This window comes from Talpa occidentalis, unplaced genomic scaffold, assembly GCF_014898055.3.
Source record: "Talpa occidentalis isolate TD23 unplaced genomic scaffold, MPIMG_talOcc4v2.1 talOcc4.5, whole genome shotgun sequence".
Taxonomy (NCBI): Eukaryota; Metazoa; Chordata; class Mammalia; order Eulipotyphla; family Talpidae; genus Talpa; species Talpa occidentalis.
In genome coordinates, this window is record NW_023604861.1 from 56,284,657 (window position 1) to 56,302,583 (window position 17,927).

General features: G+C 41.7%; 1 long non-coding RNA gene across 2 annotated transcripts; it reads left to right on the forward strand.

Annotated features, from left to right (window-relative positions):
• Positions 1 to 444: 444 nt before the first annotated feature.
• LOC119259759 (uncharacterized) lies at positions 445 to 17,338 on the forward strand. Of its 2 annotated transcripts, none has more exons than XR_005128546.1 (3): positions 445 to 582; positions 11,198 to 11,286; positions 16,968 to 17,338. It is a non-coding gene; the product is annotated as an uncharacterized LOC119259759 (long non-coding RNA). The 2 variants fall into 2 exon arrangements; XR_005128547.1 differs by having other exon boundaries at positions 445 to 564.
• Positions 17,339 to 17,927: the final 589 nt, after the last annotated feature.

The window sequence follows — 17,927 nt, forward strand, 5'->3', positions numbered from 1 at the left end:
CAGATGACTGGCTTTAAATGTCTAACTAGCTCTGCTTTTGCTTCTTGCTGCAGATAAAATTAAATATAGACATCAACATCTAAATTTATCAGTAGGATGCACCAGCGGACACCAGGAGAGGAGATGGGAGGAAGTCTCAGGGTTATGCCTTTAAAAACCTGTCATCCTTGCCCTTGTTCCCACTGTCCTTTCAGCCCTGGTGCTCCTGCTCATCTTCCAGACTTGAAACTGAGTGACCTTTGTCATCACTTAAGCCCCTCTCTCCTGACCTTCACGCCCTAATCCTGTAAGGCAAACAAGGGAATAAAAAAAGACACTCAGATTTTAAGGCCACCTGCAAACACAGCTCTGCTTGTGAAACACTGACGAGCTTGACTTCCGCCCTCAGAGGCCACCTCTGTCACCTCATTGTGAGGTCTTCATGGCTGGTTGGCTCTCAGTGAACCAAGCAATCACAAAGCGAGGCTGGGAGGAATTTGGCTAGAGACCCAGGGCCTGCTGGGAGCAATGCAGGGCTGGATTTGAGAACAGTAAGCTACAGCAGCGCGGCACAAGGACCAGAGGGTAAACATCACTGTCCTTGTAAGGAGCCCAGAGGACATGGTCCTTGATCATGTCTGTTCTCACCTTATTGCTCAAGGAGGAGGTGGTGGGAGGATTTCTCTCTTCATTCATATTCAGAAGGTTCAGCTTGTAGGAGAGGATAAGGATCTGTGGGCTGAGCGAGAAAGGAAGTCCTAAACACCCAATAATTTTAAAATTATGGGTTATGACACATTAATGACTCCCAGGATGGAGAAAGTTTCCATTGGGACATATGATTCAGCCTCGTAAGAGAGCCCAGTGCCTTCAATATGCGCCAACTTGGTTCCCAACCCACTAATCCTCTAGAGTCCAACCAACTCCTTCCAAGTGAGAGGGCCTCCTCAGAGACAGGATGAATCACCTTTACAGTATTGATACAGCAAAGGGAGAGACCTTGCTGGGCTGCATGGAAGCACTTAAAGTGGGAGTTAACATCTAATGAGGACAAGGAAGAGAAAAACCTCACAGGTGGCTTTATAAACACTAGTATAGACTTTATACTTAAATCCTGAAACCCTTGAGAAGGATTGTTATGTGAACATGGCTAGTCTGCTCCTATTCTAGGCTGTTAAAGTAAGTGGAAAGTGGGTGAAATCTAGTGCTAAATAGATTCATACTGTGGTCCAGGAACTCTCCTGATACAAACTGGTGGAGCATAATCAAATCGCAGACCCACTGTGAATTCAGCACCAGCTGCTACTTTCTCCTGTCCTTCACCTGCTTCCTTCCTGCATGTTCCTCATTTATACTGATGTTCTACAGGTGCTGTCTGTGACTGTCTTTTCTCACTCTGCACTCTACAGGCATTTATTAACAGGGATTAGGCTACCATGTGCATGTTCTGCCATGCTTTCATCCAGATGTTTAGGTCTGCACTCTCTCTTAAACTTCAGTTCATTCAGCAACATTAATGGAGACCTTACCATGAGACAGGACTGGGCCCTGAACATAGGTAAATGAATAAAACATAGTAATTTCTGCCAAGGCTCACAGTTTTGTACCAGCTACCTACTGAATTTTTCTCACAAACTTACATTAATAATAACCATGATAATTTCTAAAAACCTGCTACTAATTTTGAGAACCTACTGACCTGTTTCATGTCAGCTGTTACAATGCAAGATAGCCCAGCAGAGCACACAGGCATGGCCGTGCTTGTTTACAGACCAGGTAAGGCTCAGGTGCATCTCCTCCCTACAAGTTTTCATCAGAGCCCAACCGTAAGGCAACGAAAAGGGTCACGGAACAGGTCACACCCTGATAATCGTGTATTATAGAGACCATTTTAGCTCCGATTTAGGGTCATGGTGCTTCTCTAACTTTTGTATTTGTGATAAGACATGGAAAGTATTGGTAGATAATTTAAATTTGAAGTAAAATTGACATACCACTTTTTTTTTTAAAGCTGTGGTAGGTCTCAGTGATTTTTTTTTTAATTTTTTTTTTTGTAAAGAGGCATGCATTTTTATTTATTTATTTGTTTGTTTGTTTGTTTGTACATGCACTGGGTACAGTCAGAAGCACGGGAGGGTGAGAGAATTCACCAGAGCCAGAGCGGGGAACAGAACAGGCAGTAGGAACGAAATGCACTGCTGAGGGAAGCAGCTGGTGGCAGGAGAGGTCTGCGTGCCATGTGGGGCCCTCACCAGTGGCTGGGGATTGAACGGCGCTGCAGAGGCTGAGGGCAGCTTCACAGCCCAGCGCCCAACCGCTGCGCCACCAGGGGAGGCCTGACATACCACTTCTTTTTTAAGCTTCCAGAACAGTTGAGTACCCCAAGATTGCAAGTTGAATTCCTTTGCGACTAGTTCTCTGAGTGAACACATTTTATCAATGTTATATAATTAGAACCTCACATATGTGTATATGTTACACACACGCACACCCAATGGAAGTTGAGTTTGTCACAAATAACCCCGAATGGCTGCATTAATTAAAATCTCTTTTGTTTTCACTCACTGATTTTTTAACTGTTTTTAATTTGAACTTACAAACGAAATGTTCCCTAACAAAACATTGCCATTATTTGTTTCATATATAGGGGTTCTCCATAAAATTTTGTTTAAAGGAAAAATATCTACTGTTGAAGAAGTTTGAAAACCTTGGAACAAACCCATAAACTTAGCTCTGTCCACAAGGCCCCTCCTGGCTGGCCCTACCCACTGCCTCAGGCTCACATCCTTTTACTTCCCTCACACACACCCTATAGCTCCATGGCCAAAACCACCTGCTCTCTTCCATGTGAGTCTTTGTTTATACATGCCATGTTCTCCAATGGAATGTCCTTTTCCCGTCTCATCATTTACTCTCCCTTGAACATCACCTCTGGGAAGTTGTCCTGGCTTCTCCCAGACAGGAAGTGTGTTCCCATATCTGTGTCACATGAAAATGTTTCCCCAACACTTCCCTAATCGCTGTAGTTCTTTGTTTATATGTCTGAGTTTCTAGACAGCAAGAGCTGTAATTTATTTATATTTATTTACTTGGTGGCTACCACTGCTAGCTCCTAATTTGTACTTAATGAATGTGTGTTGAATGAAGGAATAAACAGACGAACAATTTAATAAGAACCCAGTTTAGTCCTGAAAGGATTTGAGCTTTTAATTTTCTAAAATGCCCTCGGTTGATATGTAATGCCTACTAAATACAACCCCTGCTTTTGCTATTTATATGAATTGCCTCATTTAATCCTTTGAACCAGTACCATGAGGTAGTATGTAAAATTATTATAATTTTTCAGACGAAACAACTGCGGCTCGAGAAGATACTGTCACATGACCACATTCCCCTAGGTAGCAAAAAGCAAAGTTATACTTGATCCCAAACTCTCACTCAGCTTGCACTCCTCAGGATGCCCCTGGCTGCTCACACAGAGAAGGCTGGATGCACCACACAGAGACCATCTTCCTCTGCAGTCAATGGTCAAAAGATGTGGTATGTTTGAAGTACCGATTCCATTTTTTCTCCTGTCATTTTTTTCTGCTGTCAAGCCCGACATCAGGCTTGCAAAAGACCAGGGGGAGATGTAGAAATATGAGTTTTGGGGTCACAGAATCTTGATCATGAATACCTAGTTTACCCCTATTTGTCTCACAAACCTTCAGTTTGATCACCTTTAATACAAGTCTGTAGCACCAGCATAATGCTGATTGATATTAATGTTAGAATAAAATGAGCATGAAATATCTAATATACTCATTTTCCTGTCCTCTTCTATGATAATAATTACTTGATTCTTATGTGCTATAAGGTTTAAAAAAATAAGCTCATTAGAATCACACCAAAAATAAGCATAAACATGGTTTGGCGGTGGTATTCTTTGAGTAAAGCATATGAGCTTTAGAACGAGTCTTCCAGCATTTACTTCAGCAGCACAGGCATCTTTTCAGTCTTCCCGATTCTTGTCCATCTTCTAGATAGACCAGGTTGGGTTCTTGTTAAGAGAGGGTCCCTGGGAGTCCTCAGCCTCACCTGACTCGCCACATGGTGGCAGTACACCACCCATTCATTAACCCTAGTCTTTTACATGAGTGTGTAAAAAGGAAGAGCTCCATTAGGGGCCAATCTCCACTTCTCAATCTCCCACATTGGTTTTGATGCCAATTCTCTCTTACTCTTTATGGTGATAGCACGTGCAGTTTGTGTGTGTGTTTATGCCCTCATTTTGAATGACATGCAGCTTTGCCAAAGTCAAACTATACACATTTCATTAGACCATTTTCACTGGGAGGTTTTTCTTACACAAAATTATCTACAATTAAAAATGTAGAGAAATTTTCTCAGCATGGCACAGCTTTGGAAAAGACAGGAACAAAACCGCTATCGAGAAAGCAATTTATCGTGCAGTAATTTTCTAACTCTGTCCTGCAGTTATTAAGATAGTAGCTTGTAGGGAGCTCAGAGCCGGGTCTCTCCACTTAGTCTTTCATAATGGGCTGTGTCTCACTTCAACCCATTGTCATGGAAGTAATTATGCCACACACCGAGAAGGATGATTTACTAAGGGGTGAAAGAGGAAGCAATTGGGTTCAAAATGAAAAACAATCTTCTTACACATGAGGCAAAGAACTGTGATGAAGTGGGGAGGATCCAAGGAACTCGGTTTTATGGAAGAGTAATGTGTACAGAAGTTTTGAAATAAAATATGAGGATACCATAGTAACTCATGACATGAGTGAAATCCCTTTTCTGATGTCCCCTTTCCGTCCCCCACATTTTCTACCACAGCACAGGGTTAGATGGTCCAAAATAAATAGCATCTTTACAGATGCTATATTTCTTGTACCAAGCATTCCAATTGAATCATTGTATATCTTTCCTATAAGCCTGGAAATGAGTCCCAAACTCCAAGACTGTAGATGTGATGTGGGAAATCATCTTGTCCCAAATTGAGACTTTCCCAAGAAGATCAAAAATTACACTGGAAACATCAAGCAATAATTTTTCTTAGGTCAAGGACAAAAGACACAGCCAAGGACACAGATTCTTCAGTATAAAGGGTCAAATAATTTGTCAAAAGAGAATATGGGATCCAGGGTTGGAAGGTGCTGGTGGACGCGTGGGCCGTGGCATTTATCATGTCTCTGCACTTGGGTTGTCTCAGAAACAGAGATTACAATCTACATCATGTGGTTGTTCCAGTGACCAAGTTAGACAATGGATATGAAAGTGCTTTGCAAGCTGGCAAGTGTTATTTAAAGGCTACTTATTCTACCTGTGCTCACTCCATTCATTTTTCCCTCCTCAGTGGGCTACAGAATCCAATCCTGTAGCACTGAGATATGAAAGTCTGCGGCCTACAGGGCAAGAACATACTTATAATGCACACACACCACCTGGAAGACAGCCTGGAAGGATGTGTGAGCTGAGAAAGAAGAGAATGAAACCCATAGATAAGCAGCAACTTTCTGCCTCCTTGGGGTGGGGGTGGGGTAAGGGGAAGCAGATCTGTGCACTCAGTCTAGCCCAGCCTTGGTCTAGCACTGAAACTCTAGGGTGAGTGACAGGAAACCTGAATTTGGCCCCTATCTTGCCATATGATCCCAGGTTATTTATTCACTTATTTGGTTACTCATTCAAAATAAAAAATGACTAGAAACAGGTTCTTGAACCAAGCAGCCTGGATTCAAATCCTGACTCCACCAATGATTTAAGAGGTTACTTTAGGAAGAATACAAATACTCAGTGGCATTTACTGAGCATCCAGGTATGTCAGCCCTGCTCCAAATGCTTTCTGTGTACCAACTCAGGTGATCTCCACAATAACCCTAGGAGGTTAGTCCAGCTATTATCCCCAAATTCCAGATGGTGAAACCAAGGCCAAAGTGCTTCTTCCACCCCCTCCTTCATTTCCCATCCTCCCATAGAAAAATACCTTTCTCTGACTTGCCAAGGTGATTCACCTAGTGAGTGGCAGTCTTGCACACTCATTACCTAACTCCTCTTACAGAGAGGTGTGTCAATGTATGTGAAACGTTCGGAGAAGTGTCTATCCCTCAGCTAGGAGAACACTCAATGACAGCTGTTTCTTCCTTTTTTTTTTCAAGATTCATTTTTATTTATTATGCATACAAGAACTGGGGTTCAGGCCAGAGGTGCAGAGGGGTGAGAGGATACACCAGAGACAGAGCGGGGAACAGAACAGGCAGACTGACTGAAACACACTGCTGAGGAGAGCAGCGGGAGAGACAGGAGAGGTCTGCTGCTCCATATGGGTAGCTCTCCGGCCTGGGATTGAACTCAGACTATAGTGGCTGGCAATAGCTTGATAGAGCTGAGACTTTAATCCCTGTGCCTGGCAGCTGCTTCTTACTGTTCATTTACGACCTCCGTACCTCCATGTACCAACCACTTTGCTGGATGCATGCAAGATGTGTACACTCCCAGCCATTCCTGCGACTTTGTAAATAAGAATACCTGCTCCATTCCTTCTCCATGATTGTTCCAGGAATCAAGTCATAAAGAAAGTGTGGAGAAATATGAATGTCCTTTTCCAAAGACAAAAGCAACTGCATTTGGAAAGCAGGCTTAGCATTAATTTCTTTTTGCTGAAACTGACATGATGAGGAAAAATTTAATCCAGAAGACACACTATAACAACCTTGGAATAAACGCCACCAAGTGCCGGCAAGTATCTAGAATTCCATTTGCCAAAATAACCGATGTGATTCTATGGCTCTTTATACTGTCACGTTAACTCCAGCCCTGTTGTCATAACTCTATGCTTGTTTATTTTCCTCCAGAGTAGGAATGAATGTTTCCTTTTCTAGGACTTGCTCTCCCTCTACCAGAATTTGGAAAACTAATCTTTCTAACACTTCAACATACTTATTTTTATTTTTTGAACATGTACTATTTTGCAGAAAATGATTTATTTTACATCTATATTCATTAGTCCTTTTCTTAATTGCAATGTTCAGTTCTGGATTCATTCTGCTATAATATTTATATTACAAAGATCACAAAACTAATGCAATTGTCACTTTTATTTTCAAGAAATGTTTTATTGTAGAAAAATTAGCCTAAAAGCAATTTGTGAAAATATTAAAAAGCACCATGTTTCTTTTAGCACAATAGGCAAATTTTGAAGAAGATAGGATCATAGTAATATGATAGTAATCTGATTTTTGCAGTCATTTCTTGACCACCCACTCTGACCTGAGTTCCAGAATTTAATGTTTACCATCTGTTTTACCATAGGCAAATTACTTCCTCTTTCTGTACCTCAGTTTCTTTATCTATAGAATGGGGAAAATATAAAATACTTGTGAAGCACTTAAGTATTTGTTACTTCATTTAATGTTCTAAAAAATTGTGTAACATAGTTGTCCTCTGTTACCTCTGATGAAACTGAACTTAGCTTCTAGACTAAAGCAGCGAAACTCTTGTTAAGAAACAACAAAGTGATGATCCAAATACTCTTTATTTCAAAAACGGTGCTCTTTTCTTGGACTGAAAATGCAGGATTAGAAAGGATTTCCATTGAAGAACTCAGTAACCTAAGTGTTAATGCCAGACTTTATTATTATTCAACGCAATCGTCCTTATCCTAGTTATTTGGACACTCTGGCCCCAGAATTTCTTAGTATCTGTGTTTGCAGGTCAGGGCTCAGAGAACTTCTTGTAAACAGTTTCAAAATACAAAAGCTCCATTTCAAAGGTAAGCAAAGCCACACTGACTTTAAAGTCAGAAAGTTCCGTTGCCCTGCGCCCTGGCATGCTTTGTGTGCTAGAGGTCAAGTTTTCCCAGAGATAAGGGGGACTTAACTAGGAAGTTCTCAAAGCAGGAAAGCTTAGCATGGGTGCCCCTGAGGTCATCAGTGGGGAGATGGCCTTGGGAGTGGTTTTATCTAAGTGGACTTGCCACCGGAGTCAGGCGTGAGCAAATACACGCTCTTTCTGCCAAAGGTCACGTGCCCGGGGAGCCCCTGACATAACTGAGTCTGCTTCTGACCATGGCACCTGCCATGAAGAAATGATCCCAATATCCAGGGAGTGAAGGACACAGAAACTTCCTTTGGGAGGTGTCTGTGATTTAGTGCCTTAAGATTCAGGGTAGTGTCATGTGCGGCTACTCCTTCTCCCCCCATCTCTCCCTCCCTCCCACTTCGCTTCCCTCCTCCTCTCTTCTCCCTCTTCATTTATCTCCTCCTCTGTACCCATCCTCTCATAAAAGATTAATCAGTCCATTTTATTCAATCCATGTAGTTCAAAGCCTATTCTGTCCTGTTTACAATTTTTATTATAAACAGGAACCTAATAAGACTGCTTCACATCAAGCCACGTACCTCTCAAAGCGACGTGCATACCATTTTCTACCCCTGCCCAGCACACTCACATCTAGAAATGATATTTCCTTTAAAAACATCCTGAAAAGAGTCCACGTGGGTTTCAGCAGAATGGAATCGAAGATGCAGCAAAATGACGGTTGTTGCTCCCATCACTTTCCAGTCTTGCCCCTGGGAGTGCTCCTGGGAGAAAGAAGGCTGGTTTGCAATCAGATGTGCAGATTGTGCTCCTAGCCCAGCTACTCCTGAGCCCAGCCGGGCACCGGGGGACCCTCATCCTGCCTTCAGAAAGTGGCAGAACCAGCCCTTCCCAGAGCCATCCTCGCCTCTATGCTGGGTGTCTGAAGAGAAAGTCCACTTCCTTGGCCAAATACTGAGCGCACGGTCATTCTGTCACAGGTCCAGAAGCCAGGGTGAAGTCCTCGAGCTGAATAGCTAACACAGCCTCCCTTTGTGGTCAGGAGGACAGGCCATCATTGCCTGCCTGAGGGTGTTGTGTAAACTTGACCACCACGGTCATATTCACCCTCAGTCTCTTTGACTAAAGAAATGCAGTTCTGAGAATCTTCCTTGAGAGCCTTTCTCATTAAGCTTCTCCAAGACTCACCTCTGAGTCCAGAGATAATTTTCTCTTCTTTGGTAATTCAGGCCACATGGGTAGAACCCAAATCCAGTGAAGGCTTCAGTCATTTTTCAATGAGTGGCCTATTGTGCTTAAATTCAGGGAAAATTGCTTAATTCTCAGCTCTACCCTCGGTGCATAGACTTAATCTAAAATCCCTTAATTCATAAAAGAATCTTCAAGATTCCTCACTTTAATTCCACTCCTCCACCCCCACCCCCAGCATTAGTAGTAGAGCAACTAGAAAGTAGAAAGGGAGAAGGATCTACTTATATAACCAGAGAAAGAGAGAAGATGTGTCTTGATTATAGTAAGTACAAAATATATCGTGCCGTTGCTGGATTGTGGATGTGAGGCTAGTGCAATTTCACAAAAAGAACTCAGAATTGAGCCATGGGAAAACTGAGTTGGAAGTTTCTTCCTACTGGTTGAAAAAGTGAAGACTTCTTAATTAATTAATTAATTAACTGGTTTTATCATGGAACCCTTGGAAGACCTGCTCAGTACTTTGAAACTGTAATCATATTTTTACAAACTTGGAGGAAACAAATACCAGAGCTTGGCCTCAGGTAATGATTCTCCCTCAGTCTATCCCTGCAGTCTTTTCCTACACTGACATCCACAGAACCCATTAGTTATGCATTAGGAAGGAAACGAACTAGCAAGTTATATTTTTAATGTTCAGAATACTAATTGCCCCATAGAGCCTTGAGAGTAAAATCAGAATAGTGTTGGGGAGTTTAATCAACTGGTAGTGTAGCTTCATCTTGTTCTCGGTTTTCGTGAAATGCTAAAATTATCCCCAGCTCCTCAGAGCGTTATTTGTCATTCCATATGGTTTATATCCTAGCAATCTAGCAATTCATCAATCTGTTTACATACTGATGTTATACTTAGATTGATATTTAACTCTCCTCAGAATCATTGCCTTACAAAAGATTTGTAAAAGACTGCTTTACAGTAATAGAATAGATATTGCAGTAAAGTGGAAAATAGTAATCATTTAGGTACAAATCACGGTCCCTTTCTTTTTATTTGCCCATAAATGATGACGTATTTACACACATGCCCTTAGAACTCACTATGTCAGAGCCTCCAACATTGACAAGTATGCCAAATGTTGATGTTGATTTGTTAAACAGTAACTAAATTTCTGGATATTGACAACCTCATATAAAAATATATATAAGAGGTAATATACAGCTATCAAAGCATATCTAAAAAGTGTGTGCTTATCACTCCTTTTTTCTATTTACCTTTATTTCATAGTATACCTCACAGTGGTATTAAAATTTATTAGGAGACATCAACAGAATATAAAATAAATAGTTATTTTTCTACCCCTGTAGCATGAAAAATCCTTAAAAGTTGGAAGGGATTTTAAAGGCTGTTTATTCTGGTTTCCAAGTCAATACAGGAATTTCCTCTTTTACCACCTTGACAGATGGCTGTACGAGTCTCTGCTTCAATACTCCTAGCAATAGGGAACTCACTTCTCTATAGATCCAATTGTCAGGAAGATCTACCTTATATTAAGTACCAATAGGTCCTTAATAATTTCCATGGCAGATCTAAAACCAAACTTGTCCTTCTTCCTCTCCAAACGATCTCCTTTTATGGTTCCCAGCCTACGACTAGAACCGGTCAACCCTGTAGAACTACACCTCATATAGCCCTCTTTTTTCCCCCAAGGATTTTTATCACCTATTTCTTGTATTATTGCAGTAGCTCTTCCTCTCAGCTCACACTTCATGGTTTATCACCCCCAAAATCAAGAATTCACTGGATGAAATCTTACACTGAGGCTCTATAACAACACAAAAGGACGGGCCTCCCCTGGCCTCCAAGATCAGGCTCTAACTCAGGGCCCCCATTTGTGTCTTCATGCTCCACCTCATCCCCTTTCCATTGCAAGTCCTATGGAACCACCTATGGTTAGTTCCCTGAGCATGCAGTAGTAATTCATACCCCAGTGCTTTCCCTAATTTTGTTACTTTACCTAAAATACTGTTCCTCCTTGGTCTACCAAGTGAAGTTCCACTAATCCTTCAGCGCCATGCCCTACGCTAGCATGCTATTCTTCACTGACCTTAGGCCAAGCTGATCCCTGCCCTCTGTGAGCCTCCACTGAACTTCTATCCATCTCAATCACAACAACTATTGCTTTTAGTGATATTTGTTTATATGTTCACTTCCTCACTAGAGAGTCAACTCCATGAAGTCATGCATGTTTGCAGCCTGATGACACAGCACAGAGCCTGATCTTAGGAAGCAGGATCTCCCTAAGTACCTGTAAGCACAGTGCAACTGCCCTCTGACCCCTTGCCACAGGAAGGAATGGGAGGAAAACAGGGTGTGGGGCGGGGGAGGGAGGAAGGAGTAGAGTACCTCCCACGCAATAGCAATTAACATTCATAGACTGCTAGTCCTGCCCCGAGTTTTGAAAACAGCTCAGAAATCAAGTTTTCATAGACATACATTCTTCAATTATTCTTAATGAGATACTTTTTATAGACATTTTACTCTCCTGATAGCCCTCCCTGCATGAATTCTATACTGAACAAAGTATCCATGCATTCTGCTCGACAAGGAAACAATATAACCAAATATTCCTGAAGTGCATATTGCAGCTAGACTTCACCAATGATTTTTTTTTTCAGGGGTTTTTGGACACAGGCTTGGAGTCTGAGAACCCCAGATTTGTCTTCAGTGAGAAAAGGATTCAATGTTGAGACCAAAGTGATAGAAAAGCAAGAGGTTTATTGATAGATAGGATGAAATCTAGGGTAGCTCTCCGAGCAGACAGAAGGGTCCAAGTGGGTCTCTACTGAGGTGGTGAGAAGTTGGTGCTTCTGTGGGTAGAGTGGTCAAGGAGTGGGAGTTTGGTTGTTGTGTGTCTCCACATTGTGTCTCTTGCTGATTAGCTGGGGCCGTGGGGTCTCCTGGGCTACTTAGGCCCACTGAGTTTGCACATATACCTGGCCTGCCTTCCCATTGCTTTAGTATTGTGTTATTGTGTTGGTGTTCTGGACATTACTGGGTTGCGGGGTAGGGGGCACCCTCTGATCCATGATTGTATTCCATTCAGACTGATAAATGAACCCAGGGCACCTGGGCTTGTGGGGTGTGTGCCCTCCTGGCTCCACTTACTGTTTCTCAATCAGGCTGAGAAGTGGACTTAGAGGTTTGGAACACTCTTTTCCTAACTGACCAATGATTTTTTTTCTCAAGAATTACCTGTCTTGATATACCAATTCTAGATTGGCACAGTACATGTACCTCATTCTTTAGAAACTTCACCTCCCATCATTCCCACAGCCCACATGGCCCTCCCTTATCCAGAGCTGGTGGATGGTTCAGATGCACCCCAACTCATCATATGGCCTAAATGGCCAGAGTTCCTCCTTTTAGACATCGAACAAGGAATGTAGGCAGGTGGCAGTGGGTCCTTGGACTATGAAGGCTACCTAAGGCTACTCTAAGATCAGCGCATACTTTCCATCAATTTGCATACTGAAGAGTAAGCAGAAAAAGCCAGTCAGTAGAAAAGAAACAGACTATTGGGACAGATACCCAGACAGAAACGGTAAGGGGCCCAGGGTTAAGAGGGGAGGCAAGGAGAAAGGAGGCAGGGGGAGACTCGGTCCCCTTGTGATTTCATGAGGTTTGCTGGGGCTTCTCCCCTGTGAGATGGCTCTACATCCCTTCACTAACCATGAGTGACTGACCTTCACCCAGGACACCTCACTCCATAAAACATAGAAACACCCAGTTTTGTTTCCTGGAAACCAGAGATACATGACCTCTTGGATGCTCATCTTTGTATTTCAGGAACCAAATGTTCTGTTTACTCCTAAAAAATTTAAGTTTTTGAATTTATCATTCCAGAATTTCAAAATTTCAGATGGAAACTTCAAAAAGCCTCCCATCATATCTTTAGTCAGTTCCTGGATCTCTCAGACCATGGGAAGAAAGAAAATGAAGTTTGTTCATCAGGTCAAAAACCCAGGATGATTCCATAATGTGATTGTTCTTTTCTTAAAAATCACTGGTCATTTATTTAATTATATAACCTTGAATTATTAAAACTAAAACATTTTCTCATCTCCAATCTTCTGGACGTTTTTCATTCTCCATAATTCTCCAGAGAGTTTTGCATTGTTTTACACTATTGCATTATTTTCACTTATCAGTTTGGTCCAGCACTTGTTGGAAAATAACTTTTTTGTTGTTGTCCAAAAAATGGATTTCTCGTAGGATTAGTAAGATTTGTTTGTTTGAGGCAATATTTTCCCTCATCAGCCCATGTGTGGTTACCTCCTTCATGTCCTAGACTCTGGTCTTTTATCCAGATCCATTTCTTCTTCAAACTGAAAGAAGCTAGGACTATCTCTACCAATGCCCAAGACTAACATTTGAAATATGTTAGCATATTTTTGCACTCATTTCTTCTCAAATTCATTCAATCTGGCTACACATGCAAAAAAAAGACAATACTAACACCAGCAGCTGTATAGCAGGCATTAGTTTAAATATTAGTGTCACATGTAATTCTCATAACAATGTGATAAAATAACATTATTAGTCTTCCCCATTTTTCAGATAAATATCTACAGCTTAGAGAGATCACATGGCCTGCTAAATGACTCCTCCTTTGCAAGTGTTAGTACTGAGACTTGTATCCAGCCATGGTGGATGTCCTTTATTACTTCTATTTTGATGAGGATAGCGAAACAAATGATGAAATCCCTTCTATTCTCTTAGTCATTTTGCTCACATAAATTTTGCTTTGTCATTCTTTTTTATAATTGTTAATTCTATTAATAATATCACTAAAGTCTTAATGCTAGTTGAAAACTACAAACCTCAGATAATGGGATGCCTCCCAGCAAGAGCATTAATACTCCCAAACACAGCAATTAAGCACGCCAGCCGTTGTTAGATCCAGCGCCTCAAATTATGCGTTGTAAGTTGGCTACTCAAAACTCCAAATACATTTGTTCATTGAAATAATGTTTTAGAGGGCCTTCCTCATGGCGCAAGGGGTTAAGCACAGCACTACGAAGCTATCTGCAGCATCTGCAGCATGAATTCGATCCTTGGCAGGCCAAGGAGCTACCCACATGGTGCAGCAGACCTCTCCTGTGTCGCCTGCTGCTTCCCTTAGCAGTGTATTTCAGTCAGTCTGCCTGTTCTGCTACCCACTCTGTCTTTGGTGAATTCTCTTATCCCCCCACACCTCAGGCCTGTACATCAGTTCTTGTATGCATAAATAATCTTTAAAAAAAAAGAATGTTTTAGAGATGATCCATCCACATAAAAGTAAATTTTCTACATAAATAAAATAATTGTACCCAAGACTTTTATACAAGCAAAACACTGTATTTTAGCTACACGTTCTTCTCCAGTCTTCGCTGATCCTAAAAATTGTCCTGGGATGATCGTAGTGCTATCAGCATGGAACTCATTCACATTGAAGTTTAGGTGTAAGGTTTTTGCACAACAGGAAACACTTATTGTGTGCATGTCTGGTATCAGGCTCTTGGATGAGGGACTAGGGAACACAATGGCTCTAGGCTGATAGGGTGGTAGGATGGAAGAGACTAAATGGGATTTCAGACTTAGCTGAACTTTGCTACTGATATGGCTGTGACCCAATCCAAGCTCATATTTTCAATGGGTACAAGAAAGCAGATAGAATCGGTACTAAGCCTGAAATCTTCAAAAGAGGTTGGAAATTATCTTCTAAGCTGTGCACAGAAGAAATTCCAATAAAGCGATTTTGATTAAGGAATACAAATTTGCCCCTAACTCAGTCAAAAAAGAGTTTATTCAACCTAAATGACCTTGAGGAGTCTGTTAGAAAGCCAAGTACCCACAGGCTCTAACTTCTTCCTTATCTGCTAAAGAACAGTTACCTGTGATATGAACTTCCATACATGCAGGTGATCTGCACTAGGAATTGTCAGAGTCCAAGGAAACGTTACTTTAACCACTTAGACAATCTTAGACTCACTAAATTGATGGTTGCCAGCATGTGCTTATGTTCTTCCCCAGGGGGTCAGAAAAATAGATTTAATTTTAATTCCTATTCAACAGATGTCCTCAGTGAAAATAATATAACAGCCTCTTATTCCAATTAGCCCATGTTTAACTGACAGGTCTGAACCAGACTGACTGATAAAGGTAATATATGCTCTCCTTTCCCCAGGGATCCCCCAAATCTTTCAGTCTCTGATGGTTCATCTGGACTTAAGCTTAATACATCTCTTAAATTCAAATGTCTAATAAAAAATGTGTGCACATGCAAAACAATTTACACAAATGTTTGACTCATTATCTATAATCATAAAAAATGCCATTGTCTTTAAAGTAGTAAATTGATACAGCAATTGTGGTACATTCACACGACTACTTACTATCGAGCAATAGAAAAACACAAACTTCTGTCATATAACGACATGGATGAATCTCTGATGCATTATGCTAAGTGAAAGAAGCCAGACTCCAAAAGGCTACATATTCTATGATTCCACTCATGTGACATTCTGGGAAAGGCAAAACTATAGGGACAGAAAACTAACTAAGGATTGTCAGGGACTGGAGAAAGGGGAGGATGTTGATCACAAAAGGGAGCAGGGGCACTTGGGGAGGTGATGAAATTATTTTGTGCATTGATCCTGGTGGTGGCCACTCAAGTGTGTTTGTCAACTCATAGAACTACATACTAAACTGAGTGAATTTTACTATATGTAAATTATACCTCAGTGAACTTGACCAAAAATCGCTTTAAAATATTATTGTTTTGTAAAAAGAAAAAGGCTATTGACTGAGATTACAGTACTCTATTGAGAATGATTAAATTGTTAGCTAAATGGAGTTGGGACTGGACAACATCCACCCAGCGGGGCAAACTGGTTGCTATTCTGGGAAGCTACTGAAAGCGTTTGTGGGAAGAGCTTTTCAAACTCATTGATTTCTGGAACTTGTTGGTAGTATAGTTTGGGGTGCAAAGGAATGGATAGAGTAGAAGCCATGCTTGGTGCCTTTAGGTAGTGCCCTTCAGTGGCCCCTCCTCTAGGGTAAAGGGTAGAAGAATGATCAATGGCTGGAGTAGGATGTGATGTTTATGTAATTTCCAAGTGCTTCCACAAGCACTTGGATGTGCTTCTCACATCAACTTTTTCTTAAAGCTTTCAAAGCAAAGGTTGTCATCCATGATGTATAGGAGATTATGCATGGCTGAAGGGATGTGACTTAGCCAAATCATGGCAAAGTAGTAGACTATAGTCTGGGCACGAGGGCTTCTGAATTCCTACTTACTTGTTTAATGATTGGGTGGGTGATAGTGGTGATGGTTGACATGATATTTAAGCTCTTCATCCTGGAGGTGAATCCAGCATCAAAACAAGAAAGACTGGTAAGAGAGAGATAAAATTGTTCTATCATGGTAAACATAAAAATTACTGTTGATATCCAAAAAGAGACAGAAAGTGAACGTGAGGATTTTGTCCAGAATAAGGACTTACATAAAGCCAAGTATCTGACTTCAAAGTGTATAGCTCAGGGCAAAATTCATGTATTTTGACTCCACAACTGAAAACATCTGCATACCTAACATTCTCTTGGCAGGCAGATGCCCTGGTGTGTGCGATTTCCATAATGGCTAAGGGAACCAGCAGAGGCACAGAGTTGTTGGGTATCTGTTTGCCATATCTGAAATCATAGACTCCCTCACAAAAGAATAGGAAATAAATCACATCTTTCAAAAATCTTCCTGGTAACGTAGACCCTGCTGCGACTTTGCACGAGAAACATAGATCATGTAATGTGTTTGGTTGGCATAGAAACAGCCTTAAAATTTTTCAAGCCAGAAAGGTCAGAATGTTAGGAAGTTTGTAGCAGGGAAAATTCTTGCAGTGGCTGCTGATAAGCTAAACATCCTAACGAGAACCCCCGTCTCTTTCTGGCAGGATGCCTGACAGAGTCCTGTGAGTCTGTGACTGTCACTACGAACGATGGCACCCTCACGTCACACCCTGCTTAAAGACCTGAGGTTCCCCAGCATCTGCACAGGAAACTGAGGCCCGGAAACGATGAAAGAGGGCTGAGTGAGTGGAGGGTAGATAGGAAAGGGATGTGACAAGGGCTGGGTGTGCCTCGCCACAAATCACACTGATTTCTCAGTCAGCCCTGTCAGAGAAAGGGAAATCGTCAGAAGTGGCTGGATTCACCCTATTGCCTCCCTACATTCTGGAAAATAGTATCCCCCTTTGCTTTCCACAGCCTCGACTTTCTTCATCGCCCCTGGCGACAGGCCCACTCCTTCAGAATAAAGGGAAGAACAGGGTCTTCTCTGTTTTCTTTTTTTTTTTTTCCCCAAAGATTTATTTTTATTTATACAAGAGCTAGGGTACAGGCCGGAGTCCTGGGAGGGTGAGAGACAGAGCGGGGAGCAGAACAGGCAGACAGACCGAAAACACTGTTGAGGGGAGCAGCAGGTGAGGCAGGAGAGGTCTGCTGTGCCATGTAGGATTCTCCCTGGCTGGCTGGGAATTGAACCCACGCTGCGGAGTCTGTAGACAGCTTCACAGCGCTTCGCTCAATCCTCTGTGCCACCGGGGAGGCTCTCTTTTCTGTTTTCTTCTTGGTCCACCAGGTTAGGGAGGGGGTTTATGAGAGCGAGATGAGATAGGGCAGGGGCATTTGAGGGGAGCATATCAGAGGGATACTAAAACAAGTCAGCCCAAGGACTCCAAACATATTAACAGCCATCACTAATGTTTCATCTCTATTCTACCTGCAAACGACCGTGGGCTCCTGCATCTCACTTGAACCAAACCCAAACTGTGAAAACCCAGATTTTTTTTTCTTTTTTTAAAATATTTATTTATTTTTTATATAAGAACTGGAGTACAGACCAGATGCATGGG